This window comes from Leucoraja erinacea, chromosome 1, assembly GCF_028641065.1.
Source record: "Leucoraja erinacea ecotype New England chromosome 1, Leri_hhj_1, whole genome shotgun sequence".
NCBI lineage: Eukaryota > Metazoa > Chordata > Chondrichthyes > Rajiformes > Rajidae > Leucoraja > Leucoraja erinaceus.
In genome coordinates, this window is record NC_073377.1 from 75,585,878 (window position 1) to 75,605,877 (window position 20,000).

The 20,000-nt window shown below is 43.5% G+C and overlaps 1 protein-coding gene across 1 annotated transcript in view; it reads left to right on the forward strand.

Annotated features, from left to right (window-relative positions):
- Positions 1 to 14,689: 14,689 nt before the first annotated feature.
- Positions 14,690 to 20,000, forward strand: part of arap2 (ArfGAP with RhoGAP domain, ankyrin repeat and PH domain 2) — a 349,086-nt gene continuing 343,775 nt past the window's right edge. Inside the window, 1 exon segment of the mRNA XM_055637821.1 lies at positions 14,690 to 14,981. The gene's annotated coding sequence lies outside the window, so the exon portion shown is untranslated.

The window sequence follows — 20,000 nt, forward strand, 5'->3', positions numbered from 1 at the left end:
CCTTCTATCCAGACATGCTGCCATTTCCCGCTGAGCAACTCCAGGATTTTGTGTCTATCTTTGGTGTGAACCAGTATCTGCAGTTCCTTCCTACACATACTAATCATGGATCCACCACGGCAATCGAAGACATAACCACAAAGAGTTAGAAATCAGATTTTATGTTTTTTCTTTGAAAATGAATCATAGAGAGTGCTTGGAACCTCGGTGGCCATCCCCCTCAACAATAAGAATGTCCATTTGAATACAATTGGGGGATGACTGGTCATGGGAGAGCAGCAGCAGTCGGGTCTGTGGCGTCAGGCCTTGCTCTGAGGTGCAGCAGAGAAGGGTGAATTGAATGAAAGTGATAGGAAACTTGTAGTTAGTGCGGCACAGTGTGAGCACGGCAGTAGACCTGGTGCCTCACAGCGTCAGAAACCCGGGTTCAACCCTAACTATGGGCACTGTCTGTGCGAGGTTTGTACATTCTCCCTGTGACCACGTGGATTTTCTCAGGGTGTTCCTGTTTCCTTCCACATTGCAAAGACGTGCAGGTTTGTAGGTTAATTGGCCATTGTGAATTGCCCCCCGGGTGTTGAATGCGAAACTGGGATAACATGGAACTAGTGTGTGGGTGACCAGTGGTTGTTGTGGACGTGGTTTGAAAACTGAAGAAGGGTCTCAACCCGAAACGTCGCCTATTCCTTCTCTCCATAGATGCTGCCTCCACCCATTGAGTTTCTCCAGCACTTTTTGTCTACCTTTGATTGTTCTTTCTTAAACTAAACTAAGGTTAGGGGTACAGACAGGAAATTCTGTGGCAGCAAATGAGTCTACAAGAAGGCGAGTTGCCGCCCTAGTGCATGGGTCCAGGATGTCCATGAGTGATCGAGTGCGGGAGGGTGAGCAGCCAGAAGATGCTGTGCATGTTGGCACAAATGACAGAAGTGGGGAAAGGGATGAGGTCCTGCAGAGTGAATACAATGCCACACGCTAGTGAGGGTAAGAACAGGTGAATGCGTGACTGAGGAGTTGGTGCAGAGGGTAGAGATTCAGATTTTAGGGTTCTCCTCTGGAGCAGAAGTGACCTGTACAAGAAGGACGGGTAGTACCTGAACTGGAGGGGAACTAAATTGGGAAGGACAAGTGACTGAAGTATCAGTGGGTGAACCTTTGGGATCAGTGATCCCAGTTCTATTAACTTTATAACAGTTTATTAAGTTCTGAATTGGGACAAGGCCAACTTTGAAGGTAATAAATGGAAACTTGCCTAAGATTTATCTTTATTGTGTGCCTGTCCTCTGTCCTAACTCCAAATCACTTGAGCCACTTCACACGGACAATTATGAAGTAGGTTTAATTGTCGACGGAATTCAGTCAGACCTGGAATCCGTCACAATCTAACCCAAGCCTGGATATTAAAAATGAAGCAGGATAACAACTGCAAGGGAGGAGGAGTTTGGTGGTTGGAGGTGGGAGGGTCTGACTCAGGTAAAGTATGTAAAGGAGATTGCTATCACAAACAATAATAGATAAAGTAAACATCTTTTGGTGTACAATTAATGGCGGGCAGGCTGTGAAATTATTATTATTTTGATGCTCTCCCCTCAGAAATGCACAGTTTGGGAAAAATCTGGGACATTAGTTACCTCAGAATCACCAGTGTTTTGGCCATCAATAGAGGGGAAGTGGTGGTGGGGGGGGGGGGGGGGGGGGGGGGGGCTGGGATCTGCAAGAAGCAAGTAAAGGTGCATTAGTGCTTTGGTTGTCCATCAGAAGGGAAAAAAAGTAATGCCAAAACTTCAAGCATAATATGTAGGCACAAATAAAATGACCAGCAATTATATTAGGTAGACAAAAATGCTGGAGAAACTCAGCGGATGAGGCAGCATCTATGGAACGAAGGAATACATGACACTTCGGGTCGAGGCCCTTCTTCAGACTGATGTGGGGGTGGGGGGCAGGAAGAAGAAAGGAAGAGGCGGAGACAGTGGGCTTTGGGAAAGCTGGCATCATTTGAGAAGGGAATGGACAGATAACCTTTCAGGTCGGGACCTTTCTTCAGACCGTAATATGGTGGTGAACAATCATGAACATGGGATAAAATAAAAGTGCTGGAAATACTCTCTTTATATTATATGCAAATTAAGAAATGCAATAGACATAAATATACATCAAGATGTAACAATGAGTTATGATTGATATGCATCTTTTTTCAGTTCATTTTTGCATTGACATGCTTATTTTGCATATTTTTTCCAATTGTGTTCTTCATCTCGAAGACATGAGGTGACAATTCTTATGGAGCACATTTTACTGTATTTCAAAGGAAATGACTGAATAAATCACTGGCAACATTTATAACCCAATTTATCTAAATGGAAAGGAAGCGCGCCAACACACTGCAGGATTGACCATGAAAGCTTGTGTTCATACTCAGTTTATCTTGAGCTTGACATGTTTAATACCTCCTGCCAATTTACAATATGAAATTCCTCTGCTGAGCAAACAAAGAGAAATCAAATAAAGTCAGTCTGTCAAAACTGCTCATACATTCAAAATGATTCAGGCTGAAAACTCGTGACTTGGAAAAAATAAATTGTGAACTGTTACACCACACAGTGCAGATTCAAAAGGTGATCATTTTAAATCCAGTGAGCTCCATTTATCTTTGAGGAGAAAACAATCTGAACGAGTTGTAACTTTCAATGAGCCCAAAATGAATATGGTTCTGTCTTTTACAGATAGTTTGTCATGAGATACCAACTATTCAATTTCAATATTGAACTACCAGATGGTATCTCAGGTTTTGAAATTATATTGCACAGATGTTTAGTCATTGATAACTGGTTATATTGTGCAAGTATTCAATTCAATTCAATTCAACTTTATTGTCATTGCGCAGATACAAGTATAGATACAACGAAATGCAGTTTAGCGTCTGGTCAGAGTCATAGTGCAAGATAGTAGAAGTAGAAAATAAAAATACAGAATAAGCATGTAAAAGAGTACTGGTTAACAATGTGTGGAATGTGGATGGATTAGAAAAAAAACTGGTACATAGGCAAATACTGTATACAAATGGGAGAGACTAAAAATATCTAGCGACGGGACTCCGAGTTCAGCAATGTAATAGTGTTATTAAAAAAGCTGTTCCTCAGCCTGCTTGTGCGAGACCTGAGGCTCCTGTGCCGCCTCCCTGATGGGAGGAGGGCAAACAGTCCATGGTTAGGTTGGGAGGGGTCCTTGATGATTTTCCCGGCCCGTCTCAGACACCGTTTTCGGTGGAGGGCATCCATGGTAGGGAGCGGGGCACCAATGATGTGCTGAGCAGTTTTCACCACCCGTTGTAGTGCCTTCCTGTCAGCTACGGTGCAACTGCTGTACCATACCGTGAAGCAGGTGGTCAGGTTGCTTTCGATGGTGCAGCAATAAAAGTTGGTCAGGATCTGTGGGGACAGGTGGGCTTTCTTGAGCCTCCTCAGGAAGTAAAGGCGCTGCTGCTGCGCCTTTTTGATCAATTTGGTGGTATTGAGTGACCAGGACAGATCCTCCGAGATGTGTACCCTGAGGAATTTGTAGTTGGAGACGCGCTCCACCTCAGTCCCATTTATATGGATGGGGGTATGTCTGCCCCCTCTGTTCTTCCTGAAGTCAACAATAATTTCCTTCATCTTCTTGGAGTTGGGGATGAGGTTATTGTTGGCACACCAGGCTGCCAGGTGCTGGACCTCCTCCCTGTAGGCTGACTCGTCGTTGTCACTGATCAGTCCTACCACCGTGGTGTCGTCAGTAAATTTTATGATGGCGTTGGAGCCAACTTAAGGATGCAGTCATGGGCGAAGAGGGAGTAGAGGAGAGGGCTGAGCACACAGCCCTGTGGCATGCCGGTGTTCAGTGTTATAGTGTTATTGAGGAGGTGAGGTTGTTGATCCTAACAGACTGTGGTCTGTTGGTGAGGAAATCCAGTGTCCAATTGCAGAGGTGTGGTGGTGATGCCAAGTCCGCTGAGTTTGGTGATCAAGCTAGCGGGGATGACAGTGTTAAAGGCAGAGCTGAAATCAATGAACAGCATCCTGATGTAGGAGTTGTTATAGTCCAGGTGGGTCAGGGCATAGTGTAGGGCCGCTGATATGGCGTCCTCTGTAGACTTGTTGGTCCAGTAGGCAAACTGATGGGGATCCAGTGTGGGGAGGAGGCAGGCTTTGAGGTGAGCCAAGATCAGCTGCTCAAAGCACTTCCGATGACAGGGGTGAGTGCCACTGGGCGGAAGTCGTTGAGACTCCCTGAAGCTGATTGTTTTGGCACTGACAAAATGGTTGAGGTCTTGAGGCAAGTGGGGACGACACCCTGGGCCAGTGACAGATTGAAAATGTCAGTGAAGACCAGGGATAGTTGTCCAGCACATGCCCTGAGCACCCGCCCGGGGATGCCATCGGGGCCGGCAACTTTGTGCTCATTCACCTTGCTCAGTGCACCTTGTACAGCAGAGGTGGAGAGACTGAGGGGTTGTTCATTTGGGGGTGGGCTTAATTGCGGCAATACGCATAATTGGCCGAGATAGATTGATCAGAAAGGGACGGATGTTCTTTGTGAGCAAGTAAGTAATTTCAAAGCACTTCGTTATCTTACATTAAGGCAATGCAAGGTAAATATACAGTGTTTAAAAAAAAAACTTCATTGATGTTAGAAAGGAAACATGTTAATTCTTAAGGAGATTCTTGTTCTCTGTGTGGTAGACTATAAAATAGAGCAAAACACAAAGTGCTGGAGGAACTGAGCAGGTCAGGCATCACTTGTGGAGGGAATGGACAGACATGGTTTCAGGTCGGGACCCTTCTTCAGACCGTAATATGGTGGTGAACAATCATGAACATGGGATAAAATAAAAGCGCTGGAAATACTCTCTTTGTCAGGCATCACCAGGGTTGGAGAAGAAGAGATAGTGTTTCAGGTTAATAACATTTCAGCAGAATTGGAAACAGAGAAGTACAATGTTTCCATCACACTGAGAGGCAGAAGAAAGTGGGACATTTTGGAAAGAACAAAAGGGAAGGTTGTGTCTTAAGACAGGAATGAAAGGCTAAAGGGCCTGTCCCACGAGCATGCGACTCCATGCGGCTAGCGCGACGTAACGTGGTCGCTCGAGCCGTACGGCCTCACGGGGCTGGTCCCACTTCGATCGCCGGAGCCGTATGGAGTTGCGCGGAGCTGGTCCCGACATTGCGCGGGGCTCCGAAAAACTGACCGTGTTCAAAAATTCCGCGCGGCAACGGCCTGCCGGCCAGCATCTACCTCGACACCGTACGCACCGCCTCAACGTTGTATGTCACGGGCGAACTTCCTGCGGACTTCGTGCGGCCCCCGCTTCTGGTTTGGTCGCGCATGCTCGTGGGACAGGCCCTTTAGGTCGCGCTTGCCGCATGGAGTCGCATGCTCGTGGGACAGGCCCTTTAGTATTGAAAGATACTAAATTAAGATACTAAGATATAAAGATACTATTGGTGCAAACAAAATGACCATAAATGACCAAAGAGAACAAAAAACAGATTTTGAGTAATTATATAGCAGAGAATAATTGCAGGCATTGTTGTCTAAAGAAATGGGGAGGAGGTTTATGGAACGGAGGGAGGAGGATCGGGAACATTTTCTTCCCAGCTGTTGCCAGCCAACTGAACAATTCTATCAACAACTAGAGAGCGGTTCTGAGCTATTATCTATCTCATTGGAGACCCGCGGACTATCTTTAATTGGACTTCAGTGGACTTTATCTTGCACTAAACATTACTCCCTTTATCACGTATCTGTACACGTAGCTGTGGATGGCTCGATTGCAATCATGTATTGTAATCCCGCTGACTAGTTAGAACAAACCAAATGCTCGATACAAGTGACAATAAACTGAACTAAACTAATGATTTGAAATGATCAAGTACAGAATCATCTATTATTCATGCACTGCGCTCCAATGCGCGCAGCATTGAAACAGACCCTTGAGCGCACTTCGTCCATGTTGGGCATCCAGCCCCTAACAATATGAATACAACTTTCCAGCGATGGGATCTCCTCCTTCTTTGACGTAACTTTTCAGGTGCCCATCTAAAGACTTTAAACATATTGTGAGTATACCTGCCTCCACTACCTGTATTTCAGATTTACAGTGGCTTGCAAAAGTTTTCATACCCCTTGAACTTTTCCACATTTTGTCACGTTACAACCACAAACTTAAATGTATTTTATTAGGATTTTATGTGATAGACCAACACAAAGTGGTGCATAATTGTGAAGTGGAAGGAAAATGATACATGGTTTTCAAATCTTTTTACAAATAAAAAACTGAAAAATGTGGCGTGCAAAAGTATTCAGCCCCCCTGAGTCAATACTTGGTAGAACCACCTTTCGCTGCAATTACAGCTGCAAGTCTTTTGGGGTATGTCTCTACCAGCTTTGCACATCTAGAGACTGACATTTTGCCAATTCTTCTTTGCAAAATAGCTCAAGCTCAGTCAGATTGGATGGAGAGCGTCCGTGAACAGCAATTTTCAAGTCTTGCCAGAGATTCTCAATTGGATTTAGGTCTGGACTTTGACTGGGCCATTCTAACACATGAATATGCTTTGATCTAAACCATTCCATTGTAGCTCTGGCTGTATGTTTAGGGTCGTTGTCTTGCTGGAAGGTGAACCTCCGCCCCAGTCTCAAGTCTTTTGCAGACTCTAACAGGTTTTCTTCCAAGATTGCCCTGTATTTGGCTCCATCCATCTTCCCATCAACTCTGACCAGCTTCCCTGTCCCTGCTGAAGAAAAGCATCCCCACAGCATGATACTGCCACCACCACGTTTCACAGTGGGGATGGTGTGTTCAGGCTGATGTGCAGTGTTAGTTTTCCGCCACACATAGCGTTTTGCATTTAGGCCAAAAGCTTCAATTTTGGTCTCATCTGACCAGAGCACCTTCCTCCACATGTTTGCTGTGTCCCCCACATGGCTTGTGGCAAACTGCAAACGGGACTTCTTATGGCTTTTTTTCAACAATGGCTTTCTTCTTGCCACTCTTCCATAAAGGCCCGATTTGTGGAGTGCACAACTAATAGTTGTCCTGTGGACAGATTCTCCCACCTGAGCTGTGGATCTCTGCAGCTCCTCCAGAGTTACCATGGGCCTCTTGGCTGCTTCTCTGATCAATGCTCTCCTTGCCTGGCCTGTCAGTTTAGGTGGACGGCCATGTCTTGGTAGGTTTGCAGCTGTGCCATACTCTCTCCATTTTCGGATGATGGATTGAACAGTGCTCCGTGAGATGTTCAAAGCTTAGGATATTTTTTTATAACCGAATCCTGCTTTAAACTTCTCCACAACTTTATCCCTGACCTGTCTGATGTGTTCCTTGGGCTTCAGGATGCTGTTTGTTCACTAATATTCTCTAACAAACCTCTGAGCCGTCACAGACAGCTGTATTTATACTGAGATTAGATTACACGCAAGTGGACTCTATTTACTAATTAGGTGACTTCTGAAGGCAATTGGTTGCACTGGATTTTATTTAGGGGTATCAGAGTAAAGGGGGCTGAATACTTTTGCACATCACACTTTTCAGTTATTTATTTGTAAAAAAATTTGAAAACCATGTATCATTTTCCTTCCATTTCACATTTATGCGCCACTTTGTGTTGGTCTATCACATAAAATCCCAATACAATACCATATAACCATATAACCATATAACAATTACAGCACGGAAACAGGCCATCTCGACCCTTCTAGTCCGTGCCGAACACGTAATCATCCCTAGTCCCATATACTTGCGCTCAGACCATAACCCTCCATTCCTTTCCCGTCCATATAACTATCCAATTTATTTTTAAATGATAAAAACAAACCTGCCTCCACCACCTTCACTGGAAGCTCATTCCACACAGCCACCACTCTCTGAGTAAAGAAGTTCCCCCTCATGTTACCCCTAAACTTCTGTCCCTTAATTCTCAAGTCATGTCCCCTTGTTTGAATCTTCCCTACTCTCAGTGGGAAAAGCTTATCCACGTCAACTCTGTGTATCCCTCTCATCATTTTAAAGACCTCTATCAAGTCCCCCCCTTAACCTTCTGCGCTCCAAAGAATAAAGCCCGAACTTGTTCAACCTTTCTCTGTAACTTAGTTGCTGAAACCCAGGCAACATTCTAGTAAACCTCCTCTGTACTCTCTCTATTTTGTTGACATCCTTCCCATAATTAGGCGACCAAAATTGTACACCATACTCCAGAATAGGCCTCACCAATGCCTTGTACAAATTTAACAATACATCCCAACTTCTATACTCAATGCTCTGATTTATAAAGGCCAGCACACCAAAAGCTTTCTTTACCACCCTATCTACATGAGATTCCACTTTCAGGGAACTGTGCACAGTTATTCCCAGATCCCTCTGTTCACCTGCATTCTTCAATTCCCTACTATTTACCATGTACGTCCTATTTTGATTTGTCCTGCCAAGATGTAGCACCTCACACTTATCAGCATTAAACTCCATCTGCCATCTTTCAGCCCACTCTTCCAACTGGCATAAATCTCTCTGTAGACTTTGAAAATCTACTTCATTATCCACAACCCCACCTATCTTAGTATCATCTGCATACTTACTAATCCTTACTAATACAATTTACCACACCATCATCCAGATCATTGATGTACATGACAAACAACAGTGGACCCAACACAGATCCCTGTGGCACCCCACTAGTCACTGGCCTCCAACCTGACAAACAACCATCCACCATTACTCTCTGGCATCTCCTATTCAGCCACTGTTGAATCCATCTTGCTACTCCACAATTAATACCCAAACATTGAACCTTCTTAACCAACCTTCCGTGAGGAACCTTGTCAAAGGCCTTACTGAACTCCATATATACAACATCCACTGCTTTACCCTCATCAATTTCCCAAGTAACCTCCTCAATAAATTCAAGAAGATTAGTCAAACATGACCTTCCAGGCACAAATCCATGCTGACTGATCCTAATCAGACCCTGTTTATCCAGATGCTTATATATATTGTCTCTAAGTATCCTTTCCATTAATTTGCACACCACTGACGTCAAACTAACAGGTCTATAATTGCTAGGTTTACTCTTAGAACCCTTTTTAAACAATGGAACAACATGCACAGTACGCCAATCCTACGGCACTATTCCCGTTTCTAATAACATTTGAAATATTTCTGTCATAGCCCCTGCTATTTCTACACTAACTTCCCTCAATGTCCTAGGGAATATCCTGTCCGGACCTGGAGACTTATCCACTTTTATATTTCTCAAAAGTGTCAGTACTTCCTCTTCTTTGATTCTCATAGTTTCCATAGCTACTCTACTTGTTTCCCTTACCTCACATAATGCAATATCCTTCTCCTTGGTGAATACCGAAGAAAATAAATTGTTCAATATCTCCCCGATCTCTTTTGGCTCTGCAGATAGCTGTCCACTCTGACTCTCTAATGGACCAATTTTATCCCTCGTTATCCTTTTGCTATTAATATAGCTGTAGAAACCCTTTGGATTTACTTTCACCTTACTAGCCAAAGTAACCTCATATCTTCTTGCGTTTACATTTACGTTTGCGGTTGTAACGTGACAAAATGTGGAAAAGTTCAAGGGGCATGAATACTTTTGCAAGCCACTGTAACTGAAGATAGACACAAAAAGTGGGACAGGCAGCATCTCTGGAGAGAATGAATGGGTGACATTTTGGGTCGAGACCCTTCTTCAGACTGATGTCAGGGCAGAGGGAAATACATATATAAGGAAGTTGAAGGTGTGAAAACAGGACAAATGGGATGGAGATCAAGAAAAATGTAGAATAGATAATTGTTAGCTGGGAGAAGGTAACAACAAAGCCAGAGCTGCTAATTTTCATGCATTGAGTGTGAGAATCACGCATTTGGCCCAATTCTCAAGCATTTTGCCCAATTCTCATGCTCTGTCATGAGAAATTCTGTGATCGCGAGAATTTCAAACTAATATCAACTGCATATCCCTGCATGGGCCACAGGTGTTGGAGAGCCGGGCAGAGGGAGGGATGGAAGCAGAAGCAGCAGCGGGGGCAGATGCAGTCGGGGAGCCAATGCTGGCAAGTGTTTGCCAGGCTGGCGAGTTGCTCGCTGCAGCTCCGGCCATGGAGCAGCCTCAGTGCAAGAATCCCGGTGCCATCGGAGGTGTCGGTAGTGTTATGCCGCTGCCGTGAGAGTCTCTGCGCTGAATTCGCCCTGGTGACCGACATGGACCAGGCTGCGGCTCGGTGCATCCTGGAGGACAACCAGTCGCTGCTGGCAGTAGGTACCAAGCACTGGGTAGATACGGTGGAAGACAATGGCCTTTAAATGGGGGTGGTTGGAGAAAGCATCTTGCTTGCCTGCTAGATTTTTACTTACTGTAACTGCAGGAAAAATTTTCCCAATGTTGGGGGAGTTAAGAACCAGGGGTCACACAGTTCAAGAATAAGGAGTTGGCCATTTAGGACTGAGATGAGGACAAACCTTCTTCACCCAGTGAATTGTGAATCTGTGGAATTCTCTGCCATAGAAGGCAGTGGAGGCGAATTCATTGGATGTTTTCAAGAGAGATTTACTTTTTGCTCTTGGGGCTAGCGAAAACAAGGGATGTGGGGAAAAAACAGGGAAGAGGTACTGATTTTAGATGAACAGCCATGATCATATTGAATGGCAGTGCTGGCTCAAAGGGCCGAATGGCCTATTCCTGCACCTATTTTCTATGTTTCTATGCTTGAGTATATGGCAATAAAACTCGACCACTTGATTTTGAAGCATTCATGCATGGTGGAGGTATAATGTAGTCATAGAGTGATACAGTGTGAAAACAGGCCCTTTGGCCAACTTGCCCACACCCACCAACATGTCCCAGCTACGCTACCTACCTTTGGTCCATATCCCTCCAAATCTGTCCTATCCATGTATCCGTCTAGCTGTTTCTTAAATGTTGGGATAGTCCCTGCCTCAACTACCTCCTCTGGCAGCTTGTTCCATACACCCACCACCCTTTGTGTGGAAAAAGTTGTCCGTGATGTCTGGATTCCAATGCTCACTGCTTCGTGTTTCGGAGTTGGCTAACGTTATTGATTTGTAATTAGCCTGATTTGTAATTAGTTGACAAAAGCTTAATTTATTAATGTGGAATATCCAGGGGGATGGGATAAATGCAATATTAAAGTGACATGCAAAACATCATTGTTGTTTTATGAATACCACAGAAAATATGGGATAAGTGCAATATTAAAATGTCACAACATACAGCCCCGATAACCCATTATTTCCTTCAGTTAATTATTGGGAAGGTAGCACTATTGTCATTTGCCACTCAACTAGTTAAAGTTCAAGTGAGTTTATTGTCATGTGTTCCTGATAGGACAATGAAATTCTTGCTTTGCTTCAGCACAACAGAGCATAGTAGGCATTGACTACAGAACAGATCAGTGTGTCCATATACCATTATATAAATATATACTATTCTTATAACAAATGTAAAGCACTTTAGCCATCAAGAGTTGTTTTTTTAAATGTGCTATATAAATAAATGTGACTTGACTTGAAATGTGACACACGAATAAATAAACTGATAAAGTGCAAATAACAAATAATGGGCGATTATGTTTAAAAACTATTATGTTTGTTTACCTCACTGATTATTTCTACCCCAAATCCCTTTGACAGGTTGAATAGAAATGTCCCCAATCTCATTGCTTTATTAATTCAACATGTAGTTGAACATCCTCAAGGAGTGTAATCAGATGGAAACTGATTCAGATGCGTTGTTTAAGAGCTTGTTCAAAGAAGGGGCATATTTTAAAGGAATAACAGAGCTACCTGCAGGGGAATATGTGAGGAGGTTATTATTTGTCTTTAGTTTTAGCTTGAACGAGGACATCTGAAGATTCAAAGTTTAATATAGTAATTGTGCTGATACTGACTCCAACCAACCACGTAATGAACATCATCCATTCCGGAGGTTTTATTTTTCTGATGCTATTTAAACTTCACTTGGATTTCAATCACTTCAATGTAAAAGTAATTAGGAAAGGGGAGCAGTCGAACAAAAATTTGCCCTTGGTACATATTAACTGTAATATAATAATGAATGCATGTTGATAGGTGCAATCGAAACAAAGATCTTTTATCATTGTTTTATGAATACCACAGAAAATGTTATGTACTCTCAAGATCACATTAAATAGAATATTATTGCTTAAATATATAGTTATTGGACTTTGCATTTTGGAAATGTCCCAGCTGAGGGGAAGACACAAAATATTGAAAATATTGGGGGTGAAAATAACTTCAGGACAGTTTGTCAGGAAAATGAAGGGAATGGTAACATAATACTTATACAGCTGAGTGAGTATAATTTTATGGATGAGAAATTGTGTTCACCCAATTGATGGCTTCTTTGACAAAGTAACTAGCATGTTAGATAATAAGGAAGCCAATGGATGTAGCAAATTTTGTTAAATAAAATTTGTTCCGTGAAGTGCCCCATAAAAGATTACAGCATTAGATAAGCACCTGTGGACTTGAACGTAATAACTTAAGTCCAGGGGGTCAGATATGGGTCTTTATGTGTGGGCCATATATATTGTCGGCTAGGAGCAAGGCCAAGTGTGCATCCAGAGTCAAGGTCTGGAATAGTTCTAGGTGTGTAATCAAACCTGGGACAATGGGAATGTTCAGCATTGGGATGCTAAGCAGTTATGATCAGGGTAGAATAGGGGGCCAGGTTTAAGGCTTGACTCGGGGTCAGGAATGAGACAAGGTATGCAACTGGAGTCAGGGTCAGGATTAGTGCCAAGTGTGCAGTGACACCCAGGTTGGACAGCATGGGCCGAGGGCTTGATTATAATCTAATTTCCATACATGAATACATTAAGATCATTCATGTGCTGCACCTGTTGATCAGAGCCTGGCTCTACTGTAGAATGTGATTAGAAATGTAATTTAGCCTAACCTTATTCATAGCTAATCCAATTTAAAGCATAAATATTGCATTCAGGTGTGAGTTAAAGGATTTGCTACAGTATGCATCAAATTGCACAATTTCATGCTGAAAAATGCAAAAGCTCCGAACCAATGGGTACCTCTGTTGCTACGTTCCCTCGGGCTTGGTCTCTCGCAATTTTTCACTCCCAACTCTCACCCAATGTTGGCAGCCCTGCAAAGCAAACAGAGATAAAATGTAATCGGAGACAGTCAAACTGGCCAGAGAACTTGGAAGGGGGAGGGGTGGAGAGAGAGAGGGAAAGCAAGGGCAACTTGAAGGTAATGTTCATACCACTGGGGTGTAAGCTGCCCAAGTGAAATATGAGGTATTGTTCCTCCAATTTGTGTCAGGCCTCACTCTGACAATGGAGGATACCCAGGACAGAAATGTCAATGTGGGAATGGGAGGGGGAGTTGAAGTGTTTAGCAACTGGAAGATCACGTAGGTTTAGGCAGACTGGACAGAGGTGTTCAGCGAAATGATCACCGAGTTTGCGCTTGGTCTCGCTGATATAGAATTCCACACCTTGAACAGCGGATTCAGTAGATGAGGTTGGAGGAGCTGCAAGTAAACCTCTGCCTCACCTAAAAAGATCGTCGGGGTCCTTGGACTGAGTCGAGGGATGAGATATAGGGACAGGCGTTGCATCTCCTGCGATTACAGGGGAAAGTACCTGGAGAGGGGGTGGTTTGGGTGGGAAGGGACAGGTTGACCAGGGAGTTGCGGAGGGAACGATCTTCGCGAAAAGGGGTGGAGATGGGAAGATGTGACTAGTAGTGGGATCCCATTGCAGGTGGCAAAAATGTCAGATGATTATGTGCTGCATGCGACAACTGATGGGGTGGAAGGTGAGGACCAGGGGGGACTCTGTCCCGGCTGTTGTGACGGGGGGGGGGGGGGGGGGGAGAGCAGAGCTGTGGGATATCGAGGAGACCCTAGTGAGGGCCTCATCCAATCTTTTCTGACGCTCTTATCTCTTGCCCTAAATCAATGTATCCCAGAAGACCAATTTGTTTAAGTAAATGCATAAAACACTTAAAAAGTCACATGTTTTGAAAATGCTTTCTTCTCTCAGTCATCTCAGAGGTTGTTGTGATTCACACAAGCGGGGGAGTCAGCAATGCATAGAGTTTTGGGATGTCTTTCAGTTTCGTTGCTTGGTACGTAAACCACCACTCACCATCGTTTATTCATTACTTGAGCGTGAACGTGCTGAAGGGATGTCCTGCTGTATTTGCACAAATATTTTAAGTGGAGTTGTCTACAGAATGGTGCATTCAAAATAATCAGATGTTTTGAATTCCATGTTTGCATCTTAGATAGACACAAAATGCTGAAGTCACTCAGCGGGATAGGTAGCATCTCTGGAGAGAAGGAATGGGGTTTGAAGAAAGGTCTCACCACGAAACGTCACCCATTCCTTCTCTCCAAAGATGATGCCAGTCCCGCTGAGTTACTCCAGTATTTTGTGTCTATCTTCGGCGTAAACCAGCATCTGCAGTTCCTTCCTACACAATGTGCATCTCAGATGTCAGCATGGAATTGCACACTGTGAAGAAGTTGCTGTTGCAGCTCGCAGCCTGTCAGTCGCCTCTGGCTGTGGTGCATTCACCGACACTGGGCTCAGGGCAATGCTGGAGTTGCACTCAGCTGCGCCCTCTCCAGACAGCGGGCGACAGCGTCGGCACCTCTCCCTCCTTCCGCATCGCCGGCACTAGTTGCCATCGCCGCTGGTGGGCGGTGTGATTGCGAAAGTAGAAAAGCAGGATGCTCATTGCTGCGAGTTGTTTTCTTCGCATTCAATGAACGTTGTCTGGCCACCAAATACTAACTACGTTTCCTGACAGAAAAATGAAGTGAGCGAGCGCCGTCCCTGAAGATGTGAGTGTAAGGAGTGGAGTGAGAGAACGCGGAGTGCAAGTGAAACACACAGACTGGCTGCACGCAACTGAACTGACTCAGGTAAGTGAGTTCTACAGAGAAATGTGAGACAGACATTTGCGAAGTACAGTGGAGTATTTGGAAAGTACAGGCAGGGCTGGGCTGGGCTACTCGTGCATTTTAATTAAACTTCAAACTAAGTGCTGAAACGTTTAACACTATTTTTGTGTATAGATAATTCTGTTAGCCTTTTTTCTTCTCAAGTAAACTGGCTTGTCACCTCCTTGGTTAAGTTGTCAAGTCAAAAAATATTCTTTATCTGCTATTGAATTACTTGGGCCTGGATTGGAAGCAACTGCCTTGCTCTGAAGTTTTAACGTTCAGAAAAGTTACCAACATTGTATTTCACTTTTGGTGAAACTTTAATCATGATAGAAGTTAGGGAAATGCCCAGATACAGATTGTTCAATGAATCTTTCTGAATCAGCAGAACATTTTGTGTGATTGTGAAAGTAATTTAAAGTTAATGGTTTCATTATATAGAACATATATAGTACAAGCAAGCCTCCACAAATGGCCAATCTGAGTTGTTCAGTGGGGATACAAGCTATTCTGCCCACCACATCCATGCAGACCCTTTCATTTAAGTCCCATCTTCCAGCATTTGGCCTGTAGCCTCACTGCCTTTGAGTTATTGATGTTGGCGGGACAGCAGAGTAGTGGGATTGTTTACAGTCACCTGAAAGTTTGGATGAAGTCGTGTAGTGCGGAAACAGAGCCTTCAGTCCAACTCGTCCAAGCCGACCAGGATGCCCACATACGCTGATCCGATTTGCCTGTGTTTTACCAATATCTTTCAAAACCTTTCCCGTGCAAGTAGCTGTCCAAATGTCTTTTAAATGTTGTTATTGGATGGAGGCCTCATTTTAAATTCCCATTCGCAGAGACTGCAGTCTGACAGAATGTCCTCAGTGTGGCACTGCTATGTGTATATATGCAAACTTTTCTCCATATGGCTGGCACTTTTTGACCCGCGCGGTCCCAAGTTAGTCACAATTGACACTTTTCGCTTTAGCTTTCTAACGACGTTATTAAATATTACCGACAAGAATTTTAAAGAGCCTACTTGCTAAAGTGTGTATTTTTCCTGATGGCTGATGAGCTACTTTGTAGTGCAATTAATACCAAGAACAAAACCCACTCAAATATTACTGAAGAAAGAAAAATTGTGCACCAGACGTTGTGAATCCTAAACAGAATGAGAAATGCTGGAAGCATAGATGTTGGTGATCTTTGGGGAGAATGAGGTTTGGCGGTACGCTTCCAAAATATTTCCTTAGTTTAGTCATGAAAGGAGGATTTTTATTTGTGGGTGGGAGAGAATGCTGTTGGGATGAGATGATCATGAGTCGAAGTGATAAAATAATTTTGTCCACCAACTTTTGATCATCTTGCGAGACTTCCAACGCCCGATGGTTATGGTCCCATATTTTATGGAGGAGCTAATTTAATGTGCACAATGCTGTTCAGTGTGGAAATAAGCTATTTGGCCCGCCAAATCCATGCAGACCAGTAGGCACCCATTCAGATTTTCAGTTATGAATAATTTTGTTACTCTTGTTCATTCAACTTTGTGAATGTGAAACTGTGCGACTGGTGAATTTTAAGACATTTTCAAGGGGAAACTAATGTTCAAATCTTTTTTAAATCTTGGCTGAAGTTCAGTGATTTAAATGTGGAAATTATACCTGCCTCCAACTATTGCAGTTCTAAATTTGAAGTAAATATCATCGCACTTGTCCCTCAACCTAAAACCTTCTAATGCCCCCACCGCTGGGATCATCTCCAGACCTCAATCTTCTGACATGATTAGTTTTAGTTTAGCTTATTGTCATGTGTATCAAGATACAGTGAAAAGTTTTTCACTGATGGCACAGAAGTTAATGTTGTTGCTGCATTGCTCCAGCATCCCGGTTTTGATCCGGACCTCGGGAGTTGTCTGTGTATAGATTGCAAATTTTTGCTGAGGTTGCTTGGGTGTGTGACAGGTGCTTTAATTCCCTCCCGTGTTCTGAACATGTACCACCCTGATGAGTAGGTGGGTGTCAGGAGAATTGAGCAGGGGGAGTTGACGGGTGTGTGAGAAAAGGTCATGAGGGAAGTATGTGGGAATGCTCTGGAAACTAACATGGATGATGAAATCAATGGCCAATTGGCAAAGAAATACAGAGATAATAGTGCAATAAGAGAGACAGGGATCAGGATGGAGTAGTCATTGCCAGAATGACAAACTGCTGTGACTATAACCACATCAGGCTGCTGCTTGCTTCATCTTGTATTATCTTAATTGAGGTGCTAGTTCTTAGATGTTCTTGAAGTGGGTCAGCAGATTCAGCTATGCTAATCAGTTGCACCATTGCCATGTACAGATCGGTTGCTTCATTTAATGTTGGTCCTCAGTCCATTTTTATAATTTAGTCATACAGCATGGAAACGGGCTCTTCGGCCCATCTACACTAGTCCTACCTGCCTGTGTTTGGCTCATTTCCTTCCAAACATTTCCTATCCATGTGCCTATCAAAATGTCTTCTAAATGTTGGTATACTACCTGCCTGAACTACCTCCTCTGGCAGCTTGTTCCATATACTCACCACCTTTTGTGTGGAAAAAGTTGCCCCTCAGGTTCCCATTAAATCTTTCCCCTCTCATTTTAAACCTATGTCCTCTGGTTCTTGATTTACCCTACTCTGGGTAATTGTTTTCTTTCAGCTGATTGATCTAATAACTTGGGTTGCAAAGGCAGTTGGGAGCCAAGCTTGCAGCTGTGGGCCTATTGTGAGCGTATAGACCAGCTGGGCCAAAGTACGTCTTGCCACACTTGGAGTATTGTGTTCAGCTTTGGTCACACTACTGTATGAAGGGTATTAAGCTAGAAAGATTGTAGTGAACTATTGCAATTTTTAAGAAACATTTAGACTGGTACGTGGATAAGACGTGGATAAGATGGGTTTGGAGGGGAAAGGGCCAAACGTGGGCATTTGAGACTGGTATAAGTGGGACATTTGGTCGGTGTTGCAAGTTGGGCCAAAGTGTTTATTTTCCACGCTCTATGGCTCTGAGTGGGTAGCACGCAACAAAAGCTTTTCACTGTACCTCGGTACATGTGACAATAAACTAAACTGAGATGATTCACAAGAATAGACAATAGGTGCAGGAGTAGGCCATACGGCCCTTTGAGCCAGCACCGCCATTCAATGTGATCATGGCTGATCATCCCAAATCAGTACCCCGTTCCTGCCTTCTCCCCATTTCTCCTGACTTCACTATTTTTAAGAGCCCTATCTAGCTCTCTCTTGAAAGCATCCAGAGAACCCGCCTCCACCGGCCTCTGAGGTAGAGGGCGGTAGAGGTGGATATTGCCAGGACTCGAAGGCCTGAGCTATGGGGAGAGGTTGGGCAAGCTAGGACTTTATCCTTTGTAGTGCAGTAGGGTAAGGTGACCTTATAGAGGTGTATAAGATCATGAGGGGTATAGATAGGGTGAATGCACAGTCTTTTACCCAGGGTAGGGGAATCGAGAAACCAGAGGGCATGTGTGTAACGTGAGAGCCAAGATTTAATTGGAACTGGAAAAGCAACTTTTTTTACACAGAGGATGGTGGGTGTACAGAATAAGCTGCCACTGGAGGTAGTTGAGGCAGTTTAACATTATTTAAATGACACCTGGACATGTGCAAAAAATAGGCAACGTTTAGAGGGGTATGGGCCAAACATGGGGCAACTTGTTTGCCATGGTTGAGTTGGTCCAAAGTAGGCAGTTTCCGTGCTGTATGGCTCTAAGGTAAACTTTCTATTTTTAAGGATGAGATTAGTCTCAAAGAAGTGCCAATTGTGTAAACACATTGACAAAATAATGAGCTCTACAGGACCCCAGGGTTTAATATCAGAGTACAAAAGATGTTATGTTAAACTTCTTTAGAAACAATATTTGGGCTTCGGCTAAAGTGTAATGAAAAGTTGTAACACTGTATTTCAATAAAAATGTTGGAGAAAATATTTATTTGAATAGCAGCAGGGATTTGAGATATCAGTTATGTGTGCAGTTGATTTCAATGCACCTTGGACCAAAAAAGGTTTTAATAGAAGTCTCCAAAATAGTAAATCTTGAGGAGTAACTGCAAGAAAGATTTGGATAACTGAAAGACGGGATTTAAGGGGTTTGGGTGGCCTGGTAGCTTAGCTGTGGATTTGAAACTTACGGCGTCAGAGACCTGAGTTTGAACCCTAGTACGATGCTTGTCTGGATGAGGTTTCTACGTTCTGCCCATGACCTGCGTGGCTTTTCTCAAGAATCTCTGGTTTCCTCCCACACTCGAGGCATACAGGTTTGTGGGTTAATTGGTTTGATATAAATGTAAATTGTCCCTAATGTGTGTAGGATAGTGTTAGTGTGCGGGGATTGCTGATTGGCGCGGACTTGTTGGGCCAAAGTGACTGTTACCATGCTGTACCTCTAAAACTATGTTCTGGAATGCATTGCCTGACAGGATGGTGGAAGCAAATGTAAAGATGCAAAGATAATGACTGTTCACCCACTTCGGACTGAGAAGAACTAATATTTCTGAAAAGGTTGTGTGTTTTTAGAATCCCTTATCCCTGGGTGTGGAACACTGAAATATATTCAACGATGAGATAGATTTTTAATCAGTGAGGTAATCAAGGGATATGAGGAGAGGGCAGGGAACTGGATTTGAGGACAGTTGGATCAGTATGATCTTATTCAATGGCAAAGAGTCCAAATAGCCCACTCCTGTTTCCTATCCTCGTGGGGGAGGGAGGAGGAAGTCACATGACTGATGGGAACGAGCAGGAAGGTGGGATCAAATGACTAGTGTAATTAACAGTGATCAGTATAAAGATTTAAAAGGCTTCTTTACCATTAAATTCTCAGATTTTAAATTTCATTTTAACTCGTCAGTTGAGAAGATACCCCCCGTAGTGAATATTGAGCTGCAAAATCAGAAATATTCAATATGTTCAGTTTGCAGACAAAAAATTAAATGATAAAGAAACTGGAAGTATTCTGGAATACTTATCTAT